Source organism: Excalfactoria chinensis, chromosome 22, assembly GCF_039878825.1.
Source record: "Excalfactoria chinensis isolate bCotChi1 chromosome 22, bCotChi1.hap2, whole genome shotgun sequence".
Classification (NCBI taxonomy): domain Eukaryota; kingdom Metazoa; phylum Chordata; class Aves; order Galliformes; family Phasianidae; genus Excalfactoria; species Excalfactoria chinensis.
Genome location: NC_092846.1, coordinates 2,501 through 16,882, shown reverse-complemented (window position 1 = coordinate 16,882; position 14,382 = coordinate 2,501). Strand labels below are relative to the sequence as shown.

Genomic DNA, 14,382 nt, shown 5'->3' with positions numbered 1-14,382 from the left:
AAAGCAAAGCGTAGTGCAGCAATGGAAAGCAAGGCATGAGTAGCAGCAAAAGCCAAGACAATAAAGAAGCCAGTGAAGAGCAGGAAGGGTAAATTTCCCATAATAATAATAAGGCAAGGGTGAAGGAGAGGAGAAAGGGAGCTAAGAGGGGAGAGGGGAGGGGAAAATGCAGGAGGGGTGGAGAGGGGAAAGAGGGGAGGAAGGGCAAAATGGGGGGTGGGGGTGAGGGGAGAAGAGGCATGAAGGGGGAGGAAAGGATTGAAGGGAAGTGAAAGGGAAGGAGAGGGCTGCAGGAAAGGGAGAGGGAGAAAAAGAGGAAAGAAGTGACTAAAAAGTCAAAAGCAATGCATGGAGCTCTAGCAGCAAGTAGGGAAGGTAAGCATAGAAGAGCAAAGGAAAGCAAAGCAAAGCAAAGCATGACCAAAAGCAATCTTTCAGGAAAGGTGGAAAGAGCTGTGCCCAGCTTGCCAGAGGAGCTGCACGAAAGGAGCAGAATCTGGGCCAGAAGGTAAGAGGAAGTGGTTTGGGTTCTGGGTTTGAAGCAAAGCTGAGAAAGCCATGGCCGGGAGGAGGTGTGGGTAGCTACAGGCTACGTTGCCATCTCCCCAAGAGATGAGGTGCGAGGGCTAGGCAGTGGGCTGGAGTCCTGTCCAGAAGCAAGCATCTCTGTGGAGGAAGGCAAAGGGCGGAGGAGGATGAAGGGTAACTACCGGGCATGGCCTTGCTCAGCAAGGGGAGGCAAAGCCTGAAGGGCATGAGCAGGGAACACAGGAGGGCAGGCAGCAGGCGTGAAGCAGGGAGCAGAGTTGAGAGCAACTTGGCGGAGCAGCAAGCCGAGTAGGCAAGTGTTGAGGTTTGGCGTGCGTGGCAGCAAAAGCCAAGAGCATGAAGAAGGAATGGAGGAGAAGGTAAACAAAGGGCAGGCAAGGTAGTGGTAGTGAAGGGGAAGGGGAGGGGCAAGGGCGAAAAGAGGGAATGGAGTGGGTAGGGGATGGGAGGAGATGGGAAGATCAAAGGAAAACCCATGAGGAAATGAAATGGAAAGAAAAAAAAATCAAAAAAGAAAACAGAAGAATAAATGAGAAAAAAGGATAAAAAAATGAAAAAAGAGAATAGAAATAAAGTATGAAAGAGAATAGAAAAAATAGAAAAGAGAAAAAAAAGCTATAAGAAAAAAGAGAAAAGAAAAAAGAGTAAAAATATTGTGCTTCAATATTTGAGTTAACTTCTGACCTTACCTTTCATGTCTTTAACAGTAACATGACATCTCCTCATATTACAAAGGAAAAGCAATGATGCATGTAGGTTTTGAACGCACACAGGAATGGCTCCATGCAGGATTGCACCTATCAGTTCGCTGTATCTTTGTGGCCCCTTCATTAATTAATGCCAAGAACGCAAGCAAATGGACACACTTTCCTCCTGTAAACCTGCCTCTGCACCAGTTGAGTCTATAAAAGTCTGCTCTTAGTGCAAGGGCTCCTATGAACTCAAAGCAGGATCAAGAAGTGAAAGTTACAGACTGATGCTGAGATCCTAACGAGTGCAGTGAATTATTGCTACCCAACCAAATCAGCTGTAAGAGCCAATCCTTAGAGCCTTCGCACAGATTCTCCTCTGTCTTCCAGAATTCAGACTTGCTGCTGAATTACGTTTTCACGTCTAGCTTTACAGACAGCGTACATTATGAAGGACAACCTGTCTGACGTCCAAAAGGGCAAACAGATGGCGAGACCTTCATCACACACTGCCACGCACTCTCGTGTTTGCACTGTTACTCCCTGCACGTGATTCTTGTCTCCGACTGCTGAACACCTCACAGCCCTTCGTGCCTGTAAATGCGCTCCCACCACACACAGGTGGGCTCGTGTAACAGAGTCACCTTCCCTGTCTTGAATCTCATTGCAAACTGCTGCCAAAATACACGAAAGCTAAAAATGGAAGTGAAAGTGTTCTACAAAGAGTTTCCCAGCCTGGGATTTTGAGATTTAAAGGTGCTCACACAAACACAAATCCACCGACAGCTTAGAAGAGTAAATGCATTTATTAAGCTGCTGATTTTTTGCTTGTTTGTTTGCAGATGCAAACACATGTGCATGTATGGCATGTTATTACACATGTTTATATATGTGTACCTAAACACACTCATATACTCAATCGTGGCACGTATATATATGCATACAGGTGTCCCAGAGAAGTTTCTGTAACCCGAAGTTCTGTCCCAAAGCTCGTTTTCTGCAAAACCCCATTCAGCTGCAAACACAACTTTCACCTTCTGGGTGAAGATGCTGATAAAGCACCATCAATATAAGGCAATTTACCACACCGCCGCCGTGGTAAGAACGATGTAACCCCGCCCGCAGCTGCTGCCCTTCCTCCTCCCTCGTGGACGCCGAGGAGCAGCGCTCGGGCGCTAAGGCGGCCGGAGGGGAGCCGGGCCCGCCCGGCCCAGCCTGCCTGGTAGAGGGGGGAGCCCGCGTCGGGCCGCGAGCCCACCGCCGCCGCCTCGCCATAGCAGGCGCGGGCCGGGCGGGCGGCACCGGCACGGAAGAAGATGCGGCAGCGGCCCAGCAGCATGGCGGCACGGCACCGCCCGGCAGCACGGCACCAACCTCCACTTTAATACCAGCACAGGCTGTCCAGGGCCCCATCCAACCTGGCCTTGAACTCCTCCAGGGATGGATGGGGCATCCACAGCCTCTCTGGGCAGTGCGGTTGACAGAGGTCTCTGGGTTGACAGAGGTCTCCTAATACAACAACTTGCAATAGCAGTAGTTTTTCCTGCGTACTTTTCCTTATTGACAAAGTTTTCAATGTCCATTCATAAGCACTGCTAAACATTCTCAAACTTCATGAAGTGTTTCAAAATTCAATACGTAACTATATGAGAACATTTGCAAATAAATTATTACCCAGCCCCAAGGTGAAGATGGGTTTCTACAGAGCATAATACAATTTCAAATTTCTCTTTCATAACAATTTCTTTCGCAAAATTAATTGCTGTTATTAATTACCAGGAGTAGCTGGATTACTTATTGCTCATTGTTGTGTAGTAACATCCAAGAATTACTTGACTTCTCAGAGGCCACCTATAAGAACTCAAAAGAACTTTCCTATTTCAACAAGACAATTCTCCTACAAGGAAACAAGCTAAAATCTAAAGCTGCACCAAAATTTTACGGTGAGTTTGAGCACGGTGAGTTTGAGCACAAGCAGACCTGAAACACAAGGAGAATGGTTCAAATACAACTGCCTCCAAGTAGCAAATCCTTAAAGCAAGCTCACTTTGGTTAGATTCAGTTGTTTGCGCTGCTTTGAATAAGTGCAACAAAGGACATCACTGCAGACACACACACCTACGCGTAGAAAGAAGCAGCAGCAGCATCTAACCCCTTTGTTTTCAGATTTAGAATTTGCCCTGGTTCCAGCTGAGACAACATTGATGGCACAAATGTGGTTCTTGCTGAGAGATGTTTGCAATCCCGGGGCTCAGTTGGGAAGTGCCACCACACGGGATGGAGCCGGGACAGCTGGTCTGGACAAAGCAAGGGGTTTATTCCACACCACACGACATGATGCAGAAGGCTGTAAAGATGTGGGCAGGGGCTGCTGCTTGCAGTTGGCAGGGCATCAGTTGGCACGCAGTGAGACCTTGAGTTGCTAGAAGGGCATCAGTCAGCAGGCAGCTGTATTGTATCCAGCTAGGGGGGCCCTTCCAGGCTAAAAGCCAGCTGTCTGGTCTGCGTGGCACTGCCAGGTCAAAGGCCTGCAGGCCGGGGAAACCCTTCCAGGCCAAAAGCCTGCAGGCCGGGGTCCCTGCCAGGCCAAAACCCATGCAGCCCGAGGCTCCCTGCCAGGCTAGAAGCTGGCTGTCCGGCCTGTGGGGCCTGGGTTACCTTGCATTCCCTGATCACAGTTAGTGAAAGAAGGGAGTGGACCCCTTGCTACGATGAGCAAACTGTGCTGTCTACCCAGGTGATGTCAGCATCTCCCTTTCCCACCCTTCCCTTCCCTGCACACGAAGCAGCAAGCTGCTGGCCATCAGAGGGCTTGTTTTGCCATCAGAAGGTGACTGCGGTCATCTGAAGGCTTTGTTGGTTGTCGGAGGGCTCCACTGGTTGTCAGGAATGTCCACTGACCATCAGAAGGCTTCATAGATCGAGAAGGGGTGTCACTGGTCATCATAGGGCTTTGTTGGTCATTGGGAGATTGGAGGTGTCCATGGGAGGGGATATGCAGACCTTGTTCTGGGTGATGGAGTAAGGGGTTGGGGCAGTGACACAGGAGGTGGATCAAAGGGTGAAGAGTTTGGGAGGAATTAAATTGGGGATTAAAGCTCTGCTGGCCTTGTGGATGGGACAAACATGGCCACCGCCTCCCTTCTCAGAAGCAGACCTCCCTGTCTGAGGAGCCCATTCAAACATGGGGCCATTCTGGATGCTGTCCCCCAGAAGCAGTTCTAGGGTAGCAGCTGTGGAACAGTAGCCTTATCATCAACCCCATCCCTGGTATTTTTTCAGTCCACAGGAAGGTGGAGCCCCTGAAATACAGCCTGGTGGAAGCAGCCGCCTCTGTGAGCTGGCAGAGAGTGCAGACCTGCATCCAAAGCACTGTGTCACTGATACACCACAAGTCCTCTGAAAGCTTCTCTGGGGCAGGGAAACCAACCAAAGAGGTGACTTTGCCACCTCTTTCCAAGGGCAAGAAAGGTAAAGTGGCTTCCAGCTCCTTTCCACAGCACAGACAACCAACTGCAGGTGGGCAGTCCCTTGCTGACCATCAGCCCAGGGCTCTGACTTGTGTCAGACCTTCGTGCTGGCTCAGCACAGCCTCTTCCCCTTCGGTTATGGTTAGCCTGTCCAAAAGGAAGGTGCTGGGTGTGATTTTCCTCCATCCCTGGCTATGGCAGGAGGATGTGGGGCTCTCAGGCCCTGCCCTCCCCCAGTGGAGGGACAGGGACCCCAAAAGTCACCCTGCTGCCTTACTGTCACCAGCCAGCTCCACTTTCCCAAAGACAACGTCCCTCCTGCAGCCCCAAAGCAGAGCTGAACTGCAGAGAGGAGGAGTGGGGACAGAGATGGATTCAGGGCGGGTTCTGGGAAGAGGCCTAGGGACAGGCCTGAGTGCTGCTTGTGAGCGAGCCAAAGGCTTGATGGTGAATCTCCTCTTCCTTCCTAACTGCAGTGAGATTTGATTTGAATTAATTACGTAATAATGAGTTCCAAAGAGCTTTCCTGCAAACAAGGATCTGACTGCAAGCTTTGGGATGTGCCTATGACATGAACTTCCTGCACAAACATCCTCCCACCCGTCAGATCTCAGGACGGCATTTTCCTGAGATACACTGCCGGCAAGAAGGGAAAGGAAGCCTGGTGTAAGCCTTTTCCTTTAGGAAAAGACATTGCTTTGCTCACACAGTTATGTTTAGTCACCCCAAACTCCCGACTCCTCTCGGTAGTACAGCTCCACCCCATGCTGAAGTCACTGCTGTTATGATTCACAGCCTAGATGGAATCGCCAGGAATCCAGCATTCAGAAGAGAGAAACACCAGTGCAGTTATTTCCTGGCCTAAGCAGAAAGACACCCGTGGCCAGATGAATTCTAGCACCATAACAGTTGTCATGAAATTCCCGCCTCTACTGCCACACCACTGCTGTTTGCCTTTGATGCCACGGGATGACAGAACAAAAACAGTAGGCACTGCTTTTGGAGCAGCCCTTTTGTATTAAAAACCAGCACCTTTGAGAAGATAGGCACGGGTCCCCAAAGGGGCTCCACGGGGCACCTGTAAGAAGCAAGGTGATGATCAGCCACTGCCACGCACCATCTATTAAGGCTTAAAGCCCAGGAGCAAAACAAGAGCTTTGCTAAAGCGCGCTGTCATCGTTCAGCATGCCAAGACTCAGCGTGAGTGAGAAGGCCCTTCATGATCTGGGGTACAAGCTGGGGGAGACCTTGGGGGAGGGCAGTTTCTCCAAGGTGAAAGCAGCCACCTCTACCAGATCCAGAGTCCCCCTGGCCATCAAGGTGGTGGATGGGCGACGAGCCCCCCCAACCATCGTGCCCAAATTCCTGCCCCGGGAGATTTCCATCCTACGCAGGATCCATCACCCCAACATCATCCGCATCTTGGATGGCATTGAGGTGTGCGATGGGAAGCTCTTGATGGTGATGGAGGCGGCAGCCACCGACCTTCGGCAGCATGTAGAGAAGGTGGGCAAGATGCCCTGCGTCCCTGAGGCCCGGCACATCTTTGCACAAGTTGTGGGTGCTGTGCGCTACCTGCACCATCCCAATCTGCTGCACAGGGACCTGAAGTGTGACAATGTGCTGCTGACTGCCGCCGGGCCAAGCTCACCGACTTTGGCTTCAGCAGGGAGGTCGGTGTCTACCCGGACATGTGCACCACATTCTGGGGCTCAGCAGCCTCCGCTTCCCCACAGGTGCTGATGGGAATCCCCTCCAATGGCAAGAAAGCTGACATGTGGAGCCTGGGGGTGATTGTTTTGGTCATGGTGACCAGATGCATGCCCTTCGATGACAGTCACATCCACAGCCTACCCGAGCAACAGGAGAATCACAGAATCACAGAATTATAGGGGTTGGAAGGGACCTCTAGAGATCATCTAGTCCAACCCCCCGGCCAAAGCAGGCTCCCTACACCACGTCGCACAGGTAGGTGTCCAGGAGGGTCTTGAATATCTCCAGAGAAGGAGACTCCACCACCTCTCTGGGCAGCCTGTTCCAGTGCTCCGTCACCCTCACTGTAAAGAAGTTCTTGCGCACATTCGTGCGGAACTTCCTATGCTGAAGTTTCAGCCCATTTCCCCTAGTCCTGTCCCCACGCACTACTGAAAACAGACCAGCCTCGACACTATGGCTCCCACACCTCAGGTATTTATAAACCTGGATCAAGTGCCCTCTCAGCCTTCTTTTCTCAAGGCTAAACAGACCCAGTTCCCTAAGTCTCTCCTCATAGGGGAGATGATCCAGGCCCTTCACCATCTTTGTGGCCCTCCGCTGGACTCTTTCCAAGAGATCCCTGTCTTTTTTGTACTGGGGAGCTCAGAACTGGACACAGTACTCCAGATGAAGCCTCACCAGGGCAGAGTAGAGGGGGAGGATCACCTCCCTCGACCTGCTGGCCATGATCTTTTTAATGCACCCCAGTATGCCATTGGCCTTTTTGGCTACAAGGGCACACTGCTGGCTCATGGCCAACCTGTCGTCCACCAGGACGCCCAGGTCCCTCTCAGCAGAGCTCCTCTCCAGCAGGTCTTCCCCCAGCCTGTACTGGTGCATGCAATTATTTCTACCTAGGTGCAAGACTCTACACTTGCTTTTGTTAAACCTCATCCGGTTTCTTACTGCCCAGCTCTCCAGCCTGTCCAGGTCTCTCTGAATGGCCGCACAGCCTTCAGGCGTGTCAGCCAATCCTCCCAGCTTCGTGTCATCAGCAAACTTGCTGAGGGTGGTCACTATCCCCTCATCAAGGTCGTTGATGAAGATGTTGAACAAGACTGGACCCAGCACAGACCCCTGGGGGACACCGCTAGTCACAGGCCTCCAGCCGGACACCGCACCGCCAACGACAACCCTCTGCACTCTGCCAGTCAGCCAATTCTCGATCCACTTCACCGTCCACTCATCTATCCCATACTTCCTCAGCTTTGTTATAAGGATGTCATGGGGGACAGCATCAAAAGCCTTACTGAAATCAAGGTAGACTACATCTACCGCTCTCCCCCCGTCCACCCAGCGAGTGACATCTTCATAAAAGGCCACCAGGTTGGTAGAGCACGACATCCCCTTGGTGATCCCATGCTGAGTACTCCTGATAACCTCCTTTTCTCCCAGTTGCCTGGAGATGGCATCCAGCACAAGCTGTTCCATCACCTTCCCTGGGACAGAGGTGAGGCTGACTGGCCTATAATTACCTGGGTCATCCTTCTTGCCCTTTTTGAAGACCGGGGTGACATTGGCCGTTCTCCAGTCTGCAGGCACCTCCCCAGTTCTCCAAGACCTCTGAAAAATTACAGAGAGCGGCTTAGCAATAACCTCCGCCAGCTCTCTCAGCACCCGCGGGTGCACCCCATCAGGTCCCATGGATTTATGGACATTAATGTTTCCTAAGCACTCACGGACCACCTCTTCCCTGACTAAAGGGAAATCTCCCATTCCCCAGATTCTCTCATCAACCACCAGGGTCTGGGATTCCTGGGAGAGAGCCCTTTCACTAAAGACAGAGGCAAAGAAGGCGTTCAGTATTTCCGCCTTCTCAGCATCCCCCGTTACCAGAACACCCCCCTCACTTAGTATGGGGCCCACATTCTCCCTAGCCTTCCTTTTGCTGTTAACGTACTTAAAAAAACCCTTTTTTATTATCCTTTATCTCCTTAGCTAGATACAGCTCCAGGTGAGCTTTAGCCTTCCTGGTCGCATCTCGGCAGTCCCTGACTACATTCGTATATTGTTCCCAAGTGGCCAGACCCTTTTTCCACATATCGTGTACTTTCTTCTTTCTGCGGAGCTTGCACATGAGCTCCTTACTCATCCACGCAGGTCTCCTGGCACCTTTTCCCAACTTCTTAGTTACAGGGACGCACCGATCCTGAGCCTGGAAGAGGAGCCGTTTGAATGCTAGCCAGCTCTCACAGGCCCCCTTGCCTTCTAGCACCCTGGCCCACGGGATGGCCCCAAGTAAGTCCCGGAGGAGATCAAAGTTGGCTCTCCTGAAGTCCAGGGTAGCAATCCTACTTTTTGTTTTGCTTCCTCCGCTCAGGATCTCGAACTCCACCATCTCATGGTCGCTACAACCCAAGTTACCCCCGACTTTTACTTCCTTAACGAGTCCTTCCTTGTTGGTGAGAATGAGGTCCAGCAGCACCCCACCCCGCATCGGTACCTCGACCATCTGCATTAGAAAGTTGTCTTCAATACACTGCAAGAATTGTCTGGATCGCGCATGCCTGGCCATATTGGTCGTCCAGCAAATATCTGGATAATTGAAATCCCCCAAAAGTACCAGCGCCCGGGAGCATGATGCTACTTCCAGTTGGCTACGGAAGGCCTCATCAACCTCCTCCTCCTGATCAGGAGGTCTGTAGTACACACCCACAACAGTGTCCCCCTTACCAGCCTGGCCCTTGATTCTCACCCACAAGCTCTCGACTGCTACATCACTCTCCCCCAGGTGGAGTTCAATACATTCTAGCTGCTCTCTCACATAAATAGCAACTCCACCACCCCGCCTTGCTAGCCGATCTTTCCTAAAAAGGACATAGCCCTCCATGACAACATTCCAGTCATGCGAGCTGTCCCACCACGTCTCTGTGATCGCAATGAGATCATAGCCACGTGACCGCACACAGAACTCCAATTCTTCCTGCTTATTTCCCATGCTTCACGCATTAGTATACAGGCACTTGAGAGAAGGAGCATCTCCCCACCCCTCTCCATGCCTTTGAACCCCTTTGTCAGCACCCAACATGCTCAGCTTTAAGCCTTGAACTGCCGCCTCAGACCCAGCGGCCCTCATTTTGTCCCCTTCCCCCTTCCTACCTAGTTTAAACACCTGTCAATAAGTCCTGACAGTTCCTCGGCTAGAACCCTCCTACCCCTTGGAGACAGGCCGCTTCTGTCTGCAGCCATCATGCCAGGAGCCGAGTAAATTCTCCCATGATCAAAAAAACCAAAACTCCTATGTCTGCACCAACTCCTTATCCATTTGTTTAAGAGGTGGGTTTTTAGGCCCAACTCAGTATCCCTGTCACTGAAGGTACAGATGTAATAACCACTTGTACACCTGTACCTTCAACTACCCTCCCCAGTCTCCTGAAATCATCTTTTATGACCTTCAGGCTTTTCCTACTGACTTCCTCACTGCCAGCCTGAATTATCAGCAGGGGATAGTAGTCAGTAGGCCGGATCAGATTGGGAAGTCTCCCAGCGATGTCCCTGACTCGCGCCCCAGGGAGGCAGCACACTTCTCTGTGTGTAGGGTCGGGCCGGCATATAGGGCCTTCTGTTCCTCGCAGAAGGGAGTCACCTATGACAACTACCCTTCTATCCTTCCTTGTGGAGGAAGTCTTGAGGCATGGGTGTGACCGCTTACCCCGAGGCTCCCTCACAGGTGGGGCTGCCTCTACATCCACGCTCACCTCTCCCTCGGGTTCCAGGGCCTCAAACCTATTTTGCAGAGGCACCTGGGGAACTGAGCATGGTCATGGGCGGGGATACCCAGCACGCCTAGCTGGTATTTGTTTCCACCCATCCTTTACTCTCAGACTACTACTCTCAGAAGGGGGTCGTGTGGGAGAGGAAGCGCTCCCATTGCCAGAGCACTGCCTGGCCCTCATCGCCCAGCTGCTGAACTTCAGTGCAGAGCAGGTAGCCAGGAACTGCTGGCTGAAAGGAGACATCTGAAGAACCGTCCTTGCCAGGGACTCCAGTGTGGCAGTCACCTTTTAGTACAACACATGCTGGAGCAGAAAAGCACATGAGCAGTTTCTCGATGGTTTTAAGTGGCAGAATGGGAGTGGGGTTGAACTTCAAGTGCTGGCAGGACCGTGTGGTGGTCAGTAAGGTGGTTCAAGTTGGTCTCAAGAAGGTGGTCAAACTCCTGTGGGATCTATGGGGCGCATCCCAATTCTCACATCCCAATCCCACATCCTCTACCCCGTCTATATGGGATATATATGTGGCCATATAGGGAATCTATAGGGTAGTATGGGGCTATAGGGGGCTGGTGGGGGGTACATAGGGGTAGATATTGGGGTATATGGGGTCATAGGGTAATATGGGGCTATAGGAGGCAGGTGGGGAGTATACAGGGGTAAATATGGAGGGATGTGGGGTTTTGGGGTAATATGGGGCTGTTGGGCCCCATAGCCCCCCATAGCACCACACAGCACCCCATAGTGCTCCATAGCCAACCTGTAGCACCCCATAGAGACCCATAGCAACCAATAGGGCCCCATGGAGACCCATAGAGCCCCATAGCCTCCCATAGCACCCCATAGCACCCAGTACCAAGTGTGGCTGTAGGCCCCAGTGCCAGTGCTGGCCTATGGGGTCCTATGGGGGCTTCATGGGCTTCTATGGGGGGTTCATGGGTTCCTTATGGGGTCCTATGGGGGCTTCAGTGAGGTCCTTATGGGGTACTAGTTGGGCTTCATAGGGTCTTAGGGGAGCTTCAATGGGGTCCTATGGGGGCTTCATTGGGTTCTATGGGGGATTCGTGGGGTCCTATGGTGTCTCCATGGGGTCCTTATGGGGTCCTAGGGGGGGCTTCATGGGGTCTTTATGGGGTCTTCATGGGGTCCTATGGGGTCTTCATTAGGTCCTTATGGGGTCCTATGTGGGATTTATGGGGTCCTAGAGGGGCTTCATGGGGTCCTTATGGGGTCCTTTGAGGGCTTCAATGCGGTCCTAGGGGGGCTTCAGTGGAGTCCTATGGAGGCCTCAGTAGGATCCTTATGGGGTCTTATGCGGGCTTCATGGGGTCCTATGGGGTTTTCGTGGGGTCCTTATGTGATCCTATGGGTGCTTCATAAGAAGATATTGAGAGCACCCCAATACCCTCCACTGCCCCCAGTGCCCCCTTAGAGCCCCCGAGTGACCCTCAAACCCCCCCCCCCCCCGCCAGTGCCCTCCACTGCCCCTCAGAGCCCCCCAATGTCCTCCAGTGTCCCCAGTGCCCCCCAATGTCCTCCAGAGCCCTTCAATACCCTCCACTGCCCCCCAGTGTCCCTCGATGCCATCCAATGCCCCCCAGTGCCCCTCAGAGCCCCCCAATGAACTCCATTGCCCTCCAGTGCCTCCCAGTGCCCCTCAGAGCCCCCAGTGGTCACGAATTAGAGCAAATCCGTTTCCAGATCATGAATAATTGATTCATTTGAGTAACCAATCGCAAACCAACCCGGCGCTGATTGGCCGTGCCACTCACGGCTCCGCACGTGGCGCGTTTCCCCCCCGCTGGCCGCAGCTTTTAGAGTCTCTCATCTCTTCTGAGTGGCGCCATGTCGCTCTTCTGCGCCTGCGCTCCCTTGTTGCCGGGCAGTACGGCTCCGAGTGGCTGTTTCTTCTTCTACAATCCCTCCTTTTTCTTTAAATTTACTTATTTTGTTCACTGAATCTTTGGAGTGCTTGCCGGCCTAATGCGTGTATCTCGTTATCTTTGTCATCTTGTTCCATGGTCTCATATTTAGCTTTTATTAACATTAATGTGCTGCTTCTCACCAATCCTCTCATTGGTCAGCGGCAGCTCCAACCCGCCCCCCCCTCTCATTGTTCAGCTGCAGCGCCGCCGGCTCCGATTGGCTGAGGCTCCGCGATGGAGCGGAAGCGGCCGCCATTTTGCGGCTCGAGGCCGCCCGGCTCTGCCCTCGTTCGGCTGAAGCCGCAGCCCGGGCCGCCCCGCACGGCAGCGCCGCTGCAGCCGCTGCTTGCCGGAGCTGTCCGGGCAGCACCGAGACGGAACCGCGGCACGACGGGAGCGGGGCTGAGGACGGCGGCGCCGGAGCTGTGCGGGAGAACGGCTCCGGGCCGGGGCCGGGGAGAGGAAGCTGTGCCCGGCGGGGCTGAAGTGGGCTGTGGGTGTAGGGAGCAGCGGGGGAGGAGTGGGGGGAAAGGGGGAGGTGAGGGGGCTGTGGGGTAATGTGGGGCTGTGGGGGGACTGTAGGGTAACATGGGGGTATAGAGTAATATGGGGCTGTGGGGTAATGTGGGGCTGTGGGGGGACTGTAGGGTAACATGGGGGTATAGAGTAATATGGGGCTGTGGGGGGCAGTGGGATGGATATAGGGGTGAATAGTGGGGGATATGGGGTTCTAGTGGGCTGTGTGGGGATAGCAAGGGATATGAGGAAATGGGTGGCTGTGGGGGAATGTGGGGAGTTAGGTAGCTGTTGTGGGAATGTAGAGATGTGGAAGTGTGGAGGGGCTATCGGGAGAGATCTGGGGCTATATGGATCACTGGGGGGCTGTAGAGGGATATAGAAGAGTTGAGGGGGCTGTGGGGGGACTGTAGGGTAACATGGGGGTATAGAGTAATATGGGGCTATGCCAGGGAGGACATGGAATCATAGAATCATAGAATTACCCAGGTTGGAAAAGACCTTGAAGATCATCAAGTCCAACCGCAGCCCAACCAGTGCCCCATCTCTAAAAAACCTCTGCTAAATCATATCCCTGAGCACCACATCCAAATGGCTCTTAAACACATCCAGGGATGGCGATTCAACCACCTCCTTGGGGAGCCCATTCCAGTCCCTAACCATGTGTATCCCATTCCAGTCCCTAACCATGTGTATCCCATTCCAGTCCCTAACCACCCTTTCTGTAAAGAAGTTCTTCCTAATATCCAAACTTGTCCTGGCGCAACTTGAGGCCATTTCCCCTCGTTCTGTCACTTGTCACTAGTGAGAAGAGACCTGCCCCACTCTCACTGTAAGAACCTTTCAGGTACTGGCAGACGGCAATAAGGTCTCCCCTCAGCCTCCTCTTCCTCAGACTAAACAGCCCCAGCTTCCTTAGTCTCTCCTCGTAGGGCTGATTCTCCAAGCCCTTCACGAGCCTCGTTGCCCTTCTCTGGACCTGCTCCAGTACCTCCATGTCCTTCCTGTGCTGAGGTGCCCAAAACTGGACACAGTACTCGAGGTGAGGCCTCACCAATGCTGAGTACAGGGGCAGGATGACTTCCCTAGTCCTGCTGGCCATTCTTGATACACACCAGGATGCCGTTGGCCTTCTTGGCCACCTGGGCACACTGTGGGCTCATGTTCAGCCGAGCATCAATCAGTTCCCCCAGCTCCGTTTCCTCCACACAGTCCTCCAGCCACTCTGCCCCAAGCCTATAGCGCTGCCTGGGCTTGTTGTGGCCAAAGTGCAGGACCTGGCATTTGGTCTTGTTGAACCTCATCCCATTGGCTTCAGCCTGGCTCTCCAGCCTGTCCAGATCCCTCTGTAGGGCCTCGCTACCCCCAGGCAGATCCACACTCCCAGCCAGTTTAGTGTCATCTGCAAACTTACTGAGGGTGCGCTCGATGCCCTCATCCAGGTCATCAATAAAGATGTTGAAGAGGACAGGCCCCAGCACCAACCCCTGGGGAACACCACTCGTGACTGGTCACCAGCTGGATTGAACTCCATTTACCACCACTCTCTGAGCCCGGCCCTCCAGCCAGCTCCTTACCCAGCCGAGACTGTACCCGTCCAAGCCACGGGCTGCCAGCTTCTGCAGGAGAATAGCATGGGAGACAGTGTCGAAGGCTTTGCTGAAGTCTAGGTAGAGCACAATCAACAGCCTTTCCCTCATCCAGCAGATGGGTCACAGGGTCGTAGAAGGAGATCAGGTTGGTCAAACAGGACCTGCCCTTCACG

The 14,382-nt window shown here is 53.1% G+C and overlaps 1 pseudogene; it reads left to right on the top strand.

The window, feature by feature from the left end:
• Positions 1-5,893: 5,893 nt before the first annotated feature.
• LOC140261856 (testis-specific serine/threonine-protein kinase 6-like) lies at positions 5,894-10,426 on the top strand (annotated as a pseudogene).
• Positions 10,427-14,382: the final 3,956 nt, after the last annotated feature.